The sequence below is a fragment of the Panulirus ornatus genome, chromosome 6 (assembly GCF_036320965.1).
Source record: "Panulirus ornatus isolate Po-2019 chromosome 6, ASM3632096v1, whole genome shotgun sequence".
NCBI lineage: Eukaryota > Metazoa > Arthropoda > Malacostraca > Decapoda > Palinuridae > Panulirus > Panulirus ornatus.
In genome coordinates, this window is record NC_092229.1 from 47,633,931 (window position 1) to 47,651,098 (window position 17,168).

The following is a 17,168-nucleotide window of genomic DNA, read 5'->3' on the forward strand; positions in this document are numbered from 1 at the left end:
CTCCCTGATAGACGGACCAAGGGCTCCCCCCCCCCCGAACCGTTGCTATCTGCATGACCCCCCATCATCTAACTCGACATTTTATCGCTCGGGTAAAATAAATGGGATATATATTTTTTTCTACCAAAGAGATATTCTTATATCCTTTGAAGGTCCGGGTGGAGGGGATTGTATATTTTTTTTCTCTTCGCCTATTGTAGGAGATGTTATTGAAGGCCACGACGCCGATGTAGGAGATGTTATTGAAGGCCGCGCCGATGTAGGAGATGTTATTGAAGGCCGCGCCGATGTAGGAGATGTTGTTGGAGGCCACGACGCCGATGTAGGAGATGTTATTGAAGGCCACGCCGGTGTAGGAGATGTTGTTGAAGGCCCCGCCGATGTAGGAGATGTTATTGAAGGCCGCGCCGATGTAGGAGATGTTGTTGAAGGCCCCGCCGATGTAGGAGATGTTATTGAAGGCCACGCCGATGTAGGAGATGTTGTTGAAGGCCACGCCGATGTAGGAGATGTTGTTGAAGGCCCCGCCGATGTAGGAGATGTTATTGAAGGCCCCGCCGATGTAGATGTTGTTGAAGGCCACGCTGATGTAGGAGATGTTGTTGAAGGCCACGCCGATGTAGGAGATGTTGTTGAAGGCCACGCCGATGTAGGAGATGTTGTTGAAGGCCACGCCGATGTAGGAGATGTTGTTGAAGGCCCCGCCGATGTAGGAGATGTTGTTGAAGGCCACGCCGATGTAGGAGATGTTGTTGAAGGCCACGCCGATGGTCCAAGGCCGGCTTGGAATTCGGAAATGGTGAGGGGGGTCGGTCGCATCAGGCGGTACATAAATGGCCCGTAACCTTGACCACCACTTGGCCCCGCTCCATTTGTAGTATCTGGTGTGTTAGTTCAGCTGCCACACCTGAGGGAGCAAACACCTCACACTCTGCCATACTCTCGTCTGTCCTGTTCCTCTGTTCAAGTACACACATATCGTTCCCATGTTTACCAGTGGTGTAGTCGAGTGTATTCTGATCCCAGTGTGGCTTCGTGTCCAAAATACTTGAGATCTACAGTGGAGTTCCCCTAGGAGCAGTTCTTTCTCCAGCCCTTTTTTTTTTTTTTTTCACTCTGCACAACCGCCTATTACCTCTAGCAGATCACAAGTTGAAGATCCTTTCGTATGTAGGACGCCTTCATAATCGCATGACAGCGCCCTTACACCACAGTAGCAACATCAAACACGTAGCACCACATTTACACAGTTGGAACAGTTGCTCACCCAGAACAGAGCGTCTGCATCTCCACTGGAGTCTTCAGTCACTATTTATTTATTCTTTTTACCCCAGACAGATCTGGATTCGGCTCACATCCTCCAGTCGCCTTGGATGGACGGACGGTCACTCTCACTGAACAAAACACCAGCCATTCTGAGCATCACATACGACACACACACACACACACACACACACACACACACACACACACACACACACTCACACACACACACACACGACATTTTCTCCCAATATCAATAACATCAGCACAAAAACCAAGGCACAAACCAATTGCCCTTAGAACAGTGACTGGCACCACCAGATTTGGATGGGAAAAATAATACCTTAGCACCCTCGACAAGCAGTTCATCCTTTCCGCTTAAAACAGCGCCTTAAACTGCCCTTTTTTTCCCCCGGCCTCTTGAAAGCAAATGTAACATACTTGAATACCACACAAAATAGAGCACTCATGGGAACCACAGGTTATCTAGCAACCACAAACACTCAATACCTACGTGTGAACAAAGATCCTCCCAATCAACTCCGCCTCAGCGCAATCAGCGCTCAGTTTTAGGCAACGGCTATAGACCCCCCCTCCCATCTGAACCCTCCACGATGGAAAGGCGAGGTGTTCTGTAGAGAGGGGCAGGTATGAAGTCTATTGGGGGTTAGGGTAGGGGAAGCCTGGGGAGGGTGAGTCACTTGCTGTTTGCTGATGACACGGGTCTGGTGGCAGGCTCATGTGAGGTAGATTTCAGGAACTGGTGTCTTGAGTTTGGGAGAGCGTGTTGAAAGGAGAAAGTTGAGAATGGATGTAAGATACACTTAAGGTCATGAAGCTTATGAGGGAAGAGAGACAGGTTGGTCGAAGGGCGAGAGTTTGAGTGAGCCCATAGGGTGGGTAAGGGGGCTAAAGTCCTGGGTGCACTGAGGAATGTGTGGAAGAAGGAGTCACTCTGTTCGGAGGAAGATGGGTATGTTCGATGGTAAAGTCACCCCAATGGTGTTAGTGGTAGACTATAGCTTGGTGAGGCTGGATAGCCCCACGCTGTAGCCTGGTGAGGCTGGATAGCCCCACGCCGTAACCTGGTGAGGCTGGATAGTCCCTCACTGTACCATGGCGAGGCTGGGTAGCCCCTCACCACCTCACTACACACCCTGCAGGGCACTTGAAGGTTTTCCTCAACGTGTTATGTATTTCCCCCCGATGGTTTGGAACTGATGTCATACTCCCAGATGCGTTAGATCTTCCCCAAGAACGATTATCTCCCTCCAAAATGATTTTCTCCCTCCAAAATGATTTTCTCCCTCCAAAATGATTATCTCCCTCCAAAATTATTATCTCCCTCCAAAATGATTTTCTCCCTCCAAAATGATTATCTCCCTCCAAAATGATTTTCTCCCTCCAAAATGATTATCTTCCTCCAAGATGATTATCTCCCTCCAAAATGATTATCTCCCTCCAAAATGATTATCTCCCTCCAAAATGATTATCTCCCTCCAAAATTATTATCTCCCTCCAAGATGATTATCTTCCACTGAGAGCAATTATCTTACCCCCAGAACGACTATTTTCTCCAAAACAATTAAATCTTTCGAAAAGTTTACCGTTCTCCAAGAACGATTATATTATCCCCAGAACGATTATTTTCTCCAAAGCAATTATCTTTCAAAAGATTTAGCGTCCTCCAAGAACGATTATATTATCCCCAGAACGATTACCTTCTCCGAAAAACAATTATCTACCTCCAAAAAAAGATTAAACAACCTCTAAAGAACAATTACCTTACTCCAAAGGCGATAATCTACCTCCAAAAAAGGTTAAACAACCTCTAAAAAAAATTACCTTACTCCAAAGTCGATTATCTATCTCCAAAAAGGATTAAAGAACCTCTAAAAAATAATTACCTTACTCCGAAAGCAATTGTCTTGGCCCCGAAAACGATCATCATCTCTTAAGAACGATAATCCGACTCCATAACCCATCCATCAGGTCCCAGCGTGAAGTGTGTCTCTGGTCAGTGCACCTCAGTTGAAGGAGAGAGAGAGAGAGAGAGAGAGAGAGAGAGAGAGAGAGAGAGAGAGAGAGAGAGAGAGAGATTAAATGATTTATCCTGTGATTATTTTGTCTATTTTTCTTTGTGTTATTTTTTTTTCTTTGTGTGTGTGTGTGTGTGTGTGTGTGTGTGTGTGTGTATGTGTGTGTGTGTGTATGTGTGTGTGTGTGTGTGTGTGTGTGTGTGTGTGTGTGTGTGTGATTGCTTGCTGGTCTTTTGCTTTGCCCTTTGCTTGCTTGAGAGAGTGGAGTGGGGTGGCCTCCCTCAGAGATGTCAGCTTCTATTTTTGGTGGTTGAAATGTATAAAGAAACGAACGCAAGAATTGGAAGAAAAAATATATATATATATCCCTCAATATTGTCGATACGAGGGAACGACCCTTGAGTATAATGGTATGACCCTTGACCACGACGGAACGACTCTTGAGCACGACGGAATGACCCTTGAGCACGACGGTACGACCCTTGAGCACGACGGAACGACCCTTGAGCACGACGGTGCGACTCTTGAGCACGACGTTACGACCCTTGAGCACGACGGTGCGACCCTTGAGCACGACGGAACGACCCTTGAGCACGACGGTGCGACCCTTGAGCACGACGGTGCGACCCTTGAGCATGACGGAACGACCCTTGACCACGAAGGAATGACCCTTGGGTTCGACGGAATGACCCTTGGGTTCGACGGAACGACCCTTGGGTTCGACGTTGCGACCCTTGAGCACGACGGAATGACCCTTGGGCTCGACGTTACGACCCTTGAGCACAACGGTACGACCCTTGAGCACGACGTAACGACCCTTGAGCACGACGGAATGACCCTTGAGCACGAAGGAATGACCCTTGAGCACGACGTTACGACCCTTGGGCTCGACGTTACGACCCTTGAGCACGACGGAACGACCCTTGAGCACGACGGAATGACCCTTGGGTTCGACGTTACGACCCTTGAGCACGACGGTACGACCCTTGAGCACGACGGTGCGACCCTTGAGCACGACGTTACGACCCTTGAGCACAACGGTGCGACCCTTGAGCACGACGGAATGACCCTTGAGCACGATGGAACGACCCTTGGGCTCGACGTTACGACCCTTGAGCACGACGGAACGACCCTTGACCACGACTTGACCCTTGAGCACGACGGAACGACGCTTGAGCACGACGTTACGACCCTTGAGCACGACGGAATGACCCTTGGGCTCGACGTTACGACCCTTGAGCACGACGGAATGACCCTTGGGCTCGACGTTACGACCCTTGAGCACAACGGTACGACCCTTGAGCACGTCGGTACGAACCCCTTGACAATGGTGCTTGAAATCCGACCCTTAAAGGCTCAAGCCCCTTCTTACCTAATGGTCGTAATGTCGTGTTATGGTGTCGCCTCGTCGTGTCCAGCTGTGTCGTGGGGGTTCAATTTTTGTTTGCAAGGCTTGGGAAAGGTCACCTGGCAGTGATTTCCTCTGACCTTTCATGCGCACAGCGGGTAAGTGCATTTCTCACCTCACCGAAGGGAATGTAGGCAAGAAAGCTGTGCAGAGATACGGTAGGGAACAGACAGCTAAAGATGATATAGCTGAGTCTGAGAAAGGGAAGTAGAGGAAGCTGTAGATAGGCAACAGACAGCTAAAGATGATATAGCTAAGTCTGAGAAAGGAAGTAGAGGAAGCTGTAGATAGGCAGCATCAGCTAAAGATAACATAGCTGAGTCTAAGGAGAGAGATAGAGAAAACTGTACGGAGATACAGGAGGCAGCAGACAGCTAAAGATGATATAGCTGAAATTACAGCTGAGTCTGAGAAGGGAGTCACAGAAAAGCTAAAAGCAAGATAGAGCATGGCAGCTGAGTCCGAGAAGGGAGACACAGAAAAGATAAAAGCAAGATAGAGCTTGGCAAAAGGACGTGACACACGAGCACGTCTGTGTCTCATCTCCGCAGCCCACAACAGTCTGGTCGTACCCTTCTATCTCTGTGGCCTGTGTTCTCAGTTCCTTCCCTCGTCCCTTGGCAGCATAAGTACACAGGTGCTCCGTGATGTACGACGGATGCCCATTACTGTTCCTGTTTTAATTGTACGTCATTAGAGAGGCGATGGCCGGTGGAGCCCCCGGGGCGGAGACGTGGTATTAGCGAGGGTGTACCGGCATTGCGGGACGTGTGTGTGTGTGTGTGTGTGTGTGTGTGTGTGTGTGTGTGTGTGTGTGTGTGTGTGATATCATGGAGCGTCTTGTCTCTTGAGGAGAGTTTGTGGACTCTGGAGGGAGCCAGCCACTTGCCCCCTCTTGACACTCGAGGCAAGCCAAGCTACCTCACCCCGTCGACCGACAGGTATTGAGGGATTCCAAGACCACCAGACCGCTGGGTTCTTTCGAGGCTGTTTCGAGATGAAGGGAGAGATCAGAGAGACACTCTTAGATTCGCATGGTGAAGAGTAGACATACAATTCATGCAAAACGAAGTATGTTTATAAACGTCTCGTGTCACTAGGTGCACATACCGATAGTCTTGGAACTGAAGATAAGTATACATGAATTTTTTCTTTTCTTAGATTTGTCCCGTATCGACAAACACCGAGTTTGACATGACGGTTGGTAAAAAGGGGATAATTCCCTCTTTTGGAATTGTTGGCAGGAATTCTCAGTTCGCAAATGGCGAGTGCAAGGAATACCCAGACAACGCATAGATATGCAGGCAGAGTGGTTGAAGGGTTCACGTATTTGCCAGTTGAATTAGTTGAAAGCAAAACTATAGATACTTCTAAGGATAGATTTTGATGAATATTTCGATCCTAATTCACGAGGGGTGCTATTAGCCCCTTAGGTGCATGAACCGTTTACGGGCTTTCCTCTTTGAAGTATCTGGATACCTTTCTGTTCTGTGAGTCTGTGTTCTCTTCCACAATCACGAACAGCTTCTTCAGGACCCAGTGGTCTGATGTTGTTTGAATTCTTTAGCATCCCTTTGTACGACAAGGGACCCCGATGGTTCATGATGAGATGACATGTTGTCTTGGCCTAAGAACAATTGGAAAAAACAGGATAGTGAAGCAGATGGCACCTCCTCTCCTTCCACCAGATCACCTCTCCCTCTGGCTCAACTGCCAACAGGGTAAAGATGAGAAGAGAAGATACCATGCATAGTGTGTGTGTGTGTGTGTGTGTGTGTGTGTGTGTGTGTGTGTGTGTGTGTGTGTGTGTGAAATATTAAGGCAGGTTGATGCTTTCCCCTTTCTCTTCATCTTTGACCAAGGTTTTGTGACCAGCACTGAAGGGCGTACTCTAAATGAGGTCTTACCAAGGGGCATATGTAAATAGTATCGCATTCTTTTGTTTTTTATGTTGTATTTCCAGCTGTGAAGCCTAACAGCTTATTGGCTCTTCTGTATCTTACTAGGCATTGTTTCCCGTTTTTCAAGGTCATCACCGATTATATCCTCAAGTTCCACTTGTTTTTCAACTTCTTGTAATTGTTCTCGCCTGAAGTTCTTGTTCAACCAATTGCAATTGCTCACCGAAGTGCATTGTTTAGTATTTGCCTGCGTTAAAATTCGTGTGCCACGTCCCCGTCAGCTTTACCAAATTGTCTAAATCCCTCTGATTCATCAGGTTGCCTTTACTCGAGTTGGTCATCGAGGGCATATGTTTGAAGACTCGTGTGTTTGAGCCTCTTGTCTCTTGGTCAGTATGTGGGTGATGAGAAGTGTGGGTCCCAGGACCGAGCCTTGGGGAACTCCACTTGAAATAGGGAGGCAGGTGGATGCTTTCCCCCGTTCAGTGTAAGTCCCTGTCTCCCTTGAGCTTTGATGTTGCTGGTATTTGGCTGTGTAGAAGGAGGTAGAGGGAAGTTCTGAGGTTGGTCATGTAGGAGGAGGTAGAGGGAAGTTCTGAGGTTGGTCATGTAGGAGGAGGTAGAGGGAAGTTCTGAGGTTGGTCATGTAGGAGGAGGTAGAGGGAGATTCTGAGGTTGGTCATGTAGGAGGAGGTAGAGGAAGTTCTGAGGTTGGTCATATAGAAGGAAGTAGAGGGAGATTCTGAGGTTGGCCATGTAGGAGGAGGTAGAGGGAAGTTCTGAGGTTGGTCATGTAGGAGGAGGTAGAGGGAAGTTCTGAGGTTGGTCATGTAGGAGGAGGTAGAGGGAGATTCTGAGGTTAGCCATGTAGAAGGAGGTGGAGGGAAGTTCTAAGGTTGGTCTTGTAGGAGGACGTAGAGGGAAGTTCTAAAATTGGCCATGTAGAAGGTCATATGGTCGTGGTGCTCATGTACTGAAGAAGGTTTAGTAGGGTAGGTCGGTCTGGACCCAGACCTACCCGTCCACTGTTCCCTTTGTCTCTCCTCCTCCTCCTCCTCCTCCTCCTCCTCCTCCTCCTCCTCCTCCTCCTCCTCCTAGCCTCACCCGTGTCCTCCTCCTCCTCCTCCTCCTCCTCCTCCTCCTCCTCCTCCCAGCCTCACCCGTGTCCTTCCTCACGACTGAGGAGTAACGGGTCACATTGTCCATATGGGTCAGGTTACACACATAGGTGCGGCCGGCCACTAGGCCTACCACAATGCTCGGCCTCTCACCCCAGGGTCCGGGAGAGGAGATAAGGGTGAGGGAGTGGGTCTGCTGCAGGTAGGATCGCGTGTAGTGAGGCTATATGCAGGTCTGGGGGGAAGGGAGCCAGTGGTCAAGGCCTCCTCTCACCACTGTTCATACTTATATTTCTTTAATGGTTTTCTGATGATATGGGGGTGTTGTTGCCAGGGGTTCTGGTGCTGGTGGTGGTGGTGGCAGTGTGGTAGAATGGTTGTGGTTGAAGTGGTCTTGGTGATGGTTTGTGATTGGTGTGGTTTGTTGTGAATGAAGGGACCTGTGATGATTGTTGTGGTCATGGTGGGGTACTCAGACTGGGCTGGTGTTTGGGGAACATACAGAGGAGTTCAAACAGCAACAGGCTAATAGGCTCTCACAAGTCTCTTTGGTACTGCTTTCATGCTTAGAGGTATCTTCGGTACTGCTTTCATGCTCAGATGTATCTGTGGTACTGCTTTCATGCTTAGAAGTATCTGTAGGACTGCTTTCATGCTCAGAAGTATCTGTGGGACTGCTATCATGCTCAGAGGTATCTGTGGTACTGCTTTCATGCTCAGAAGTATCTGTAGGACTGCTTTCATGCTCAGAGGTATCTGTGGTACTGCTTTCATGCTCAGAAGTATCTGTGGGACTGCTTTCATGCTCAGAGGTATCTGTGGTACTGCTTTCATGCTCAGAAGTATCTGTAGGACTGCTTTCATGCTCAGAGGTATCTGTGGGACTGCTTTCATGCTCAGAAGTATCTGTGGTACTGCTTTCATGCTCAGAAGTATCTGTGGTACTGCTTTCATGCTCAGAGTTATCTGTGGTACTGCTTTCATGCTCAGAGGTATCTGTGGTACTGCTTTCATGCTCAGAAGTATCTGTGGTACTGCTTTCATGCTCAGAAGTATCTGTGGGACTGCTTTCATGCTCAGAGGTATCTGTGGTACTGCTTTCATGCTCAGAAGTATCTGTAGGACTGCTTTCATGCTCAGAGGTATCTGTGGTACTGCTTTCATGCTCAGAAGTATCTGTGGTACTGCTTTCATACTCAGAGTTATCTGTGGTACTGCTTTCATGCTCAGAGGTATCTGTGGTACTGCTTTCATGCTCAGAAGTATCTGTGGTACTGCTTTCATGCTCAGAAGTATCTGTGGTACTGCTTTCATGCTTAGAGGTATCTGTGGTACTGCTTTCATGCTCAGAAGTATCTGTGGTATTTCAACTTCTCAAATAGATAATTCATTCCATTTGTTAACAATTCTGTTGAAGATTAACTACTTCGCCCCATTCAAGGTGAGATGTTTGCTCTTGTGTTTTAATCCGTTGCTCCGAGTGAAATCAGTCGACTCTCTCCTTAAGTAACTTGTTAGATATTGAGGCCTCTGATCGTTTTGAATACCTGCATTAGATCACCTCCTAACCTTTTTTTTCCATGGTAGATAAACCGAAGTCGTTTATTCTGATATCTTACAATGCAGCCCATTATCGATATCATTGATATATCTATGAAAAAGAGAATTGGTCTCCTGACTGATCCCTGTGGCACACCACTTGTTACGTCTAAACCATTTTGAGGGTTGACCATCGATTACTATCTGTGGCACGACCAGTCAACCAGTATCCCCAAACATCAAAGCATTACTTTATCGATGCAGTGTGACTTTAGTTATCACCCTCTCGAATGGAAATATACCGAATGGTTTTTTTTTAGAAAATCTAGATAGATGACATCAACTGCTTTTCTCTCACCATACGTATGGATGAATGTCATAAGAAGAAATCTGGTAGTTTTGTCAGACATGAGCGATTTCGTCGAAAACCATGCCGAGAATCGTTTATGAAGTGGTAGTCCTCTAAATAGTTTACTTTCTTTTAGCTTGAATGATGGTTTGCGTTAGTTTTCCAACTACACACGTTAAGCTGATTGGAGGATGTTTCCGAGCCGTCACTTATCAGCTTTATTTTTTCAAATATTGGTCTTACATGAACAAACTTCCATTCCTCTTGAACATTTCCCGTAGTAAGCGACTTAATGTAAAGAGCAATTTTATCGCCTCTTTCATTGTCCTCCGATGATGCTTAATCTAGGCCGGCCGTTTTATTTACTATCATTCCATGGAGCGCTCATGGTATATTTTCATCTTTTTTTTATCAGTATGTTTCACGACGTTTTCCTCTCATAACAATGGAAGTGGATTAAGGACATGAGTTGAATTCTCGCTTGTAGATACAGATGGAAGAAAAAATAGAATGAATTATTTGCTATGGCCTCGTTGTGTTCAGCCAAGTCATTGTTTTCCATAACTAATGGACCAGTTGACTGGGGTAAGGACTGTCTTGCTGCTAACTTAACTTTAAAACTCTTTGGAGTTACTTTTCCTGTTCTCAGTAATTTGTGCTTAATACTAACGCATATTATGAAGTAATAGGTGCTTAATACCAACGCATATTATGAAGTGATATGTGCTTAATACTAGCGCATATTATGAAGTAATATGTGCTAAATACTAACGCATGTTATGAAGTAATGTGTGATTAATACTAGCACATATTATGAAGTAATTTGTACTTAATACTAACGCATAGTATGAAGTAATATGTGCTTAATACTAACGCATATTATGAAGTAATATGTGCTTAATACTAACGCATTCTATGTAGTAATATGTGCTTAATACTAGCTCATATTATGAAGTAATATGTGCTTGATACTAACGCATATTATAACGTATAAGTCCCTTAGTTTGTTTACACACATTAACGTGATTCATTCTGTCATGTTGGCTACAAGTTTTTTTTTTGAGGGGTTTTGTGCTACATTCTTAGATAACAAGTTCTTCATTGTGTCATCGCTCCACCACTTGGTCATTGAAATCGGCAAGTCTGGTATATTTTTCTTCTTTTTTTTGTGGCGGCTTTTTCATAACCGACCAACATTACAATGGAGGGTTGGAAATTACCTCAAAAGTAAATTGCCGGCGATCATTTGGAATAAACTTTTCTTCACCTTCAAACATTATTATGGACCCAACCCTCATTGGCTAGATAGAACTAGATCTAATATAGTCACATACGAGTGTACGTGGTAACGTATTTATACGAGATAAGTGAAAGAAGTTCTTGAGTGAGAGACTAACAAAGAGCTAATAATCTGTGATGTATATATTCAGTTTCTTGAAAGTATTTCGCCAAGATTATCCAGCGGCCATACCTGAAGGTCCTAGGACAATGCAGGTGAACAAAGAGCCTCACTATTTTCTTTTTTTCTCTTTCTCTCTCTGGCATCATCTCCTCTCTCTCTCCCTCGTTTTCTGGGTAAGCACATTTTTTTTTGTGTGTGTGTGGGTTCATGTCAAGATGTTATCTCACGAGGGCCTTCGCTGCCTTGCCTCGGACGCCTTGGCTTGCCCTGACCGGGTCACCATCAAAAGACCCAACCCCGTTGGAGCACTTGTGAGGTACCTTCATACCCCTCCCTCGCTCGAGTTAACGAAGAAGATACGACAGAAAGGCCAGGGAAGGATGGGACCTTTGGCCAGATGAGAGAGGAACGGAGGAGTGAATTGGGAGAAGCCAGATTAGAGTTTAGGGGAGTTCAGTGGAAGAGGTTTATTAGCCCCCTGGAGAACAGTACTGGAAATGTAGTTTCGTAAGGCAGGAGGGAGGATTCTGTGGACTGTGGGAGTCGCTTAGAAGCGGGAGGAGTGAGTCATGGGTCAATGTATGACCAAGGGACTCGGGGTTCTCGACCTTATAGGTGTTGACTGGAGTTGGACGATCAGTGTGGTTGTTAAGTGGTCGTCTTGCTTCACGCCTGGTGGTTTGAGGCTGAAGGACAGACGCGGGCTGGACAGTTCCCCTGGGGCGGTGCTTTGGGGTATGGTGGATGAGGAGGTAGACAGATGTATGGTGGATGAGGAGGTAGATAGATGTATGGTGGATGAGGAGGTAGACAGATGTATGGTGGATGAGGTGGTAGACATGCATGGTGGATGAGGTGGTAGACAGATGTATGGTGGATGAGGTAGATAGATGTATGGTGGATGAGGTGGTAGACAGATGTATGGTGGATCAGGAGGTAGACTTGCATGGTGGATGAGGTGGTAGACATGTATGGTGGATGAGGTAGTAGACAGATGTATGGTGGATGAGCTGTTAGACAGATGTATGGTGGTTGAGGAGGTAGACAGATGTTTGGTGGATGAGGAGGTAGACAGATGTATGGTGGATGAGGAGGTAGACAGATGTATGGTGGATGAGGTGGTAGACATGCATGGTGGATGAGGTGGTAGACAGATGTATGGTGGATGAGGTAGATAGATGTATGGTGGATGAGGTGGTAGACAGATGTATGGTGGATCAGGAGGTAGACTTGCATGGTGGATGAGGTGGTAGACATGTATGGTGGATGAGGTGGTAGACAGATGTATGGTGGATAAGGTGGTAGAAAGATGTATGTTGGATGAGGTAGATAGATGTATGGTGAATGAGGTGGTAGACAGATGTATGACGAAAGAGCTGGTAGATAGATGTGTGACGAATGAGGTGGTAGACAGATGGATGAGCTGGGAGACATCACCAAAGCTCCTGTCCTTCCCTACCTACGTCAGTGACTTCATTGTCCTCACAACAACATCGCCAGTGACTTCACCAACATCACACAGCTACATCGCCAGTGACTTCACCAACATCACAGCTGCATCTCCAACATCACATCTACATCGCCAACATCACAGCTACATCGCCAACATCACAGCTACATCGCCAACATCACAGCTACATCGCCAGGGCCTTCGCCAACATCACAGCTACATCGCCAGGGCCTTCGCCAACATCACAGCTACATCGCCAGGGCCTTCGCCAACATCACAGCTACATCGCCAGGGACCTTCACCAACATCACAGCTACATCGCCAGGGCCTTCGCCAACATCACAGCTACATCGCCAGGGCCTTCGCCAACATCACAGCTACATCGCCAACATCACAGCTACATCGCCAGGGCCTTCGCCAACATCACAGCTACATCGCCAGGGACCTTCACCAACATCACAGCTACATCGCCAGGGCCTTCGCCAACATCACAGCTACATCGCCAGTGACTTCGCCAACATCACAGCTACATCGCCAGGGACTTCGCCAACATCACAGCTACATCGCCAACAGGAACACCTCGCCTGGGGAAGTTCAGTAATGTATACTGTCGCTCAGGCAGGAAGTTGTGTGACATCATCAGGAACTTGTTGGTGCGTGCTGACCTTCACCATGTTGGGGAGGTGTTGGAGGTGGTGTTGGTGATTGGGGGAGGAGGTGTTGGTGATTAGGGGGGGAGGTGGTGTTGGTGATTGGGGGAGGTGTTGGTTGGGGGGGTTGGAGGTGGTGTTAGAGGTGGTGTTGGTGATTGGTGGAGGTGGTGTTGGTGATTAGGGGAGGAGGTGTTGGAGGCGGTGTTGGTGATTGGGGGAGGAGGTGTTGGTGATTAGGGGGTTGGAGGTGGTGTTGGTGATTGGGGGAGGAGGTGGTGATGGTGGTGGTGTTGGTGGTGGTTTTGGAGTGTTCATTTTGAGATCCATCCGACCCCCCCATCCTCCTCCCCCCATCCTTAAAGATAAACTCGTCTGCTGGGTTTATTTGACTCGTCTGCTGGGTTTATTTGACTCGTCTGCTGGGTTTATTTGACTCGTCTGCTGGGTTTATTTAACTCGCCTGCTGGGTTTATTTAACTCGTCTGCTGAGTTTATTTAACTCGTCTGCGTGGTTTATTTGACTCGTCTGCTGGGTTTATTTAACTCGTCTGCTGGGTTTATTTAACTCGTCTGCGTGGTTTATTTAACTTGTCTGCTGGGTTTATTTAACTCGTCTGCTGCGTTTATTTAACTTGTCTGCCGGGTTTATGTAATTCATCTACCGGGTTTATTTAACTCATCCGCTGGGTTTATTTAACTCATCTGCTGGGTTTATTTAACTTATCTGCTATGTTTAACTCATCTGCTGGGTTTAATACTTCTGCTAGGTTTAACTCATCTCCCGGGTTTGACTCATCTACCGGGTTTAACTCATCTACTGGGTTTAAATCATATATCCGGTTTTAACTCATCTGCTTGGTTTATTTAACTCATCTTCCGGGTTTACCTTTACCTTAGACGTATTCAGGCAGTATCACATAGTCTAACACATGTTTTCCATACTTACGTTATCTTACATGTAAGACGATCCAGTACATAATGGGTTCCCAGCCTCACACACAACTTCGTCTCCCTCGCCGGCAGAATGCAGTGGGATCGGCGCGCAGACTCCGTCCTTGAGTGGGATCGAATCCCGCCCGTTTAGGATCGAGCAAGCAAGCCCGCTTGTAACAAGATCATCTCGCTTCGGTCATAATGCCTGGATCCTACACGTTGAATGAACACGTCACAGTGGGTTGTGTGAACACATCACAGTGGGTTGTGTGTACACATCACAGTGGGTTGTGTGAACACATCACAGTGGGTTGTGTGAACACATCACAGTGGGTTGTGTGAACACATCACAGTGGGTTGTATGAACATATCACAGTGGGTTGTGTGAACACATCACAGTGGGTTGTGTGAACACATCACAGTGGGTTGTGTGAACACATCACAGTGGGTTGTGTGTACACATCACAGTAGGTTGTGTGAACACATCACAGTGGGTTGTGTGAACACATCACAGTGGGTTGTATGAACATATCACAGTGGGTTGTGTGAACACATCACAGTGGGTTGTGTGAACACATCACAGTGGGTTGTGTGAACACATCACAGTGGGTTGTGTGTACACATCACAGTGGGTTGTGTGAACACATCACAGTGGGTTGTGTGAACACATCACAGTGGGTTGTATGAACACATCACAGTGGGTTGTGTGAACACATCACAGTGGGTTGTGTGAACACATCACAGTGGGTTGTGTGAACACATCACAGTGGGTTGTGTGAACACATCACAGTGGGTTGTGTGTACACATCACAGTGGGTTGTGTGAACACATCACAGTGGGTTGTGTGAACACATCACAGTGGGTTGTGTGAACGCATCGCAGTGGGTTGTGTGAACACGTCACAGTGGGTTGTGTAAACACATCACAGTGTGTTGTATGAACACATCATAGTGGGTTGTGTGAACACATCACAGTGGGTTGTGTGAACACATCACAGTGGGTTGTATGAACACATCACAGTGGGTTGTGTGAACACATCACAGTGTGTTGTGTGTACACATCACAGTGGGTTGTGTGAACACATCACAGTGGGTTGTATGAACACATCATAGTGGGTTGTGTGAACACATCACAGTGGGTTGTATGAACACATCACAGTGGGTTGTGTGAACACATCACAGTGGGTTGTGTGTACACATCACAGTGGGTTGTGTGAACACATCACAGTGGGTTGTGTGAACACATCACAGTGGGTTGTGTGAACACATCACAGTGGGTTGTGTGAACACATCACACTGGGTAGGAATTGGATGCGTAGGAGGAACCAGAAAGTGAACTGTAGAAGGAATAGTTTCATGCAGGGCAGACACACACACACACACACACACACACACACACACACATGTCACCCCCTCTTCGAGAGAGAGAGAGAGAGAGAGAGAGAGAGAGAGAGAGAGAGAGAGAGAGAGAGAGAGAGAGAGTGGGAGAGAGAGAGTGGGAGAGAACTCACACTCGCTGGGAGACTCATGTTTGCCAAACCCGCACCATATCATCTGGAGGAAGGTGTGTGTGTGTGTGTGTGTGTGTGTGTGTGTGTGTGTGTGTATGTGTGTGTGTGTGTGTGTGTGTGTGTGTGTGTATGTCGGGTAGGGGGGGAGGCGGGGGGAAAATAAAAATAAATAGAGACGAGAAGGTCAAACGAGAGCACCTTGGGTGGATGACTGTGGTAAATATAGTAGGGAGATGGTGATGATGATGAGAAAGTGCACCTGTGTGTGAGGTGTAGTCGTCAACACCTGACCTTGTGGGGGGTCATCTGTGAGATCGCCTACCTCAGGGCTTAGCAGATAACAGGATACCAGGGTAGAAATGATAATGATAATAATGATGATGATAATGATAATTATAATGATGATAATAATAATGATGATAATAATAATAATAATGATAATGATAATAATAATAATGATAATGATAATAATAATAATGATAATAATGATAATAATATTAATGATAATAATAATGATAATAATAATAATAATAATAATAATAATAATAATAATAATAATGATATTGATAATGAAAATAATGAAAATAGTAATAATAATAATAATAATAATAATAATAATAATAATAATAATAATAATAATGATAATAATAGTAATAATAATAATAATAATAGTAATAATGATAATGATGATAATAATAATAATGATAATAATGATAATAATAATAATAATAATAATAATAATAATAATAATAATGATAATACTACTACTACTACTAATAAAAATAATAATAATAATAATAGTAATAATAATATAATAGTAATAATTATAATCATAATGATTAGTGTAATACTGATAACAAAACAGTAATAGTTACTTGATAAAGATGACAACATTTCTTCCTTTGTTACTTGTCAGAAATACGTATGTATGTATGTGTGTGTGTGTGTGTGTGTGTGTGTGTGTGTGTGTGTGTGTGTGTGTGTTCGCCACTAACAGTGAACTCTCGTCCAGGAAGTCGCCAGAGGAGTTTACCTCCGTAAACCTACCCACCGTTTGCGCGGCAGTTGTCAGGTCCACACACACACACACACACACCCACACACACACACACGCACACACACACACGCACACACACACACACACACAGGTGGCGGCCGAGCCTCAAAATCCATTTCTTTCTTTTTTTTTTCTTTTTTTCTGTATCATTATTGTTTCCGAGACAGAGAGGTAGACAGATAGACGGATAAGATAGTCCAAGGCGGACGTACAGACACGCGCGTACACAGGCAAAGAGGGAGGGAGGGAGAGAGAGAGAGAGAGAGAGAGAGAGAGAGAGAGAGAGAGAGAGAGAGAGAGAGTGAGAGATGAGCGTTGTAAACATCACCTTATTCTGATTATTTTTGTATTGTGTTTTTTTTAACTTCTTGCTTCATCTGTGTCGCGTTTCTTTCTTTGTTCCTTCCTTCCTTTCTTTTTCTTTCTTTGCGTTTCATTCTTTCTTTCGTTGGAACTAGAGAAGAGAAGAGGAAATGACGCGGTGCTACGAGTATATTGGTGTGGTGGCGTAGGGTGCCCCTGAACTTCTCTCTCTCTCTCTCTCTC

At 45.9% G+C, this 17,168-nt stretch overlaps 1 protein-coding gene across 5 annotated transcripts in view; it reads left to right on the forward strand.

Annotated features, from left to right (window-relative positions):
- The window catches only part of LOC139749197 (DNA oxidative demethylase ALKBH2-like), a 620,232-nt gene that overhangs the window by 407,459 nt on the left and 195,605 nt on the right, over window positions 1-17,168 (forward strand). The gene's annotated exons all lie outside the window — the stretch shown is intronic.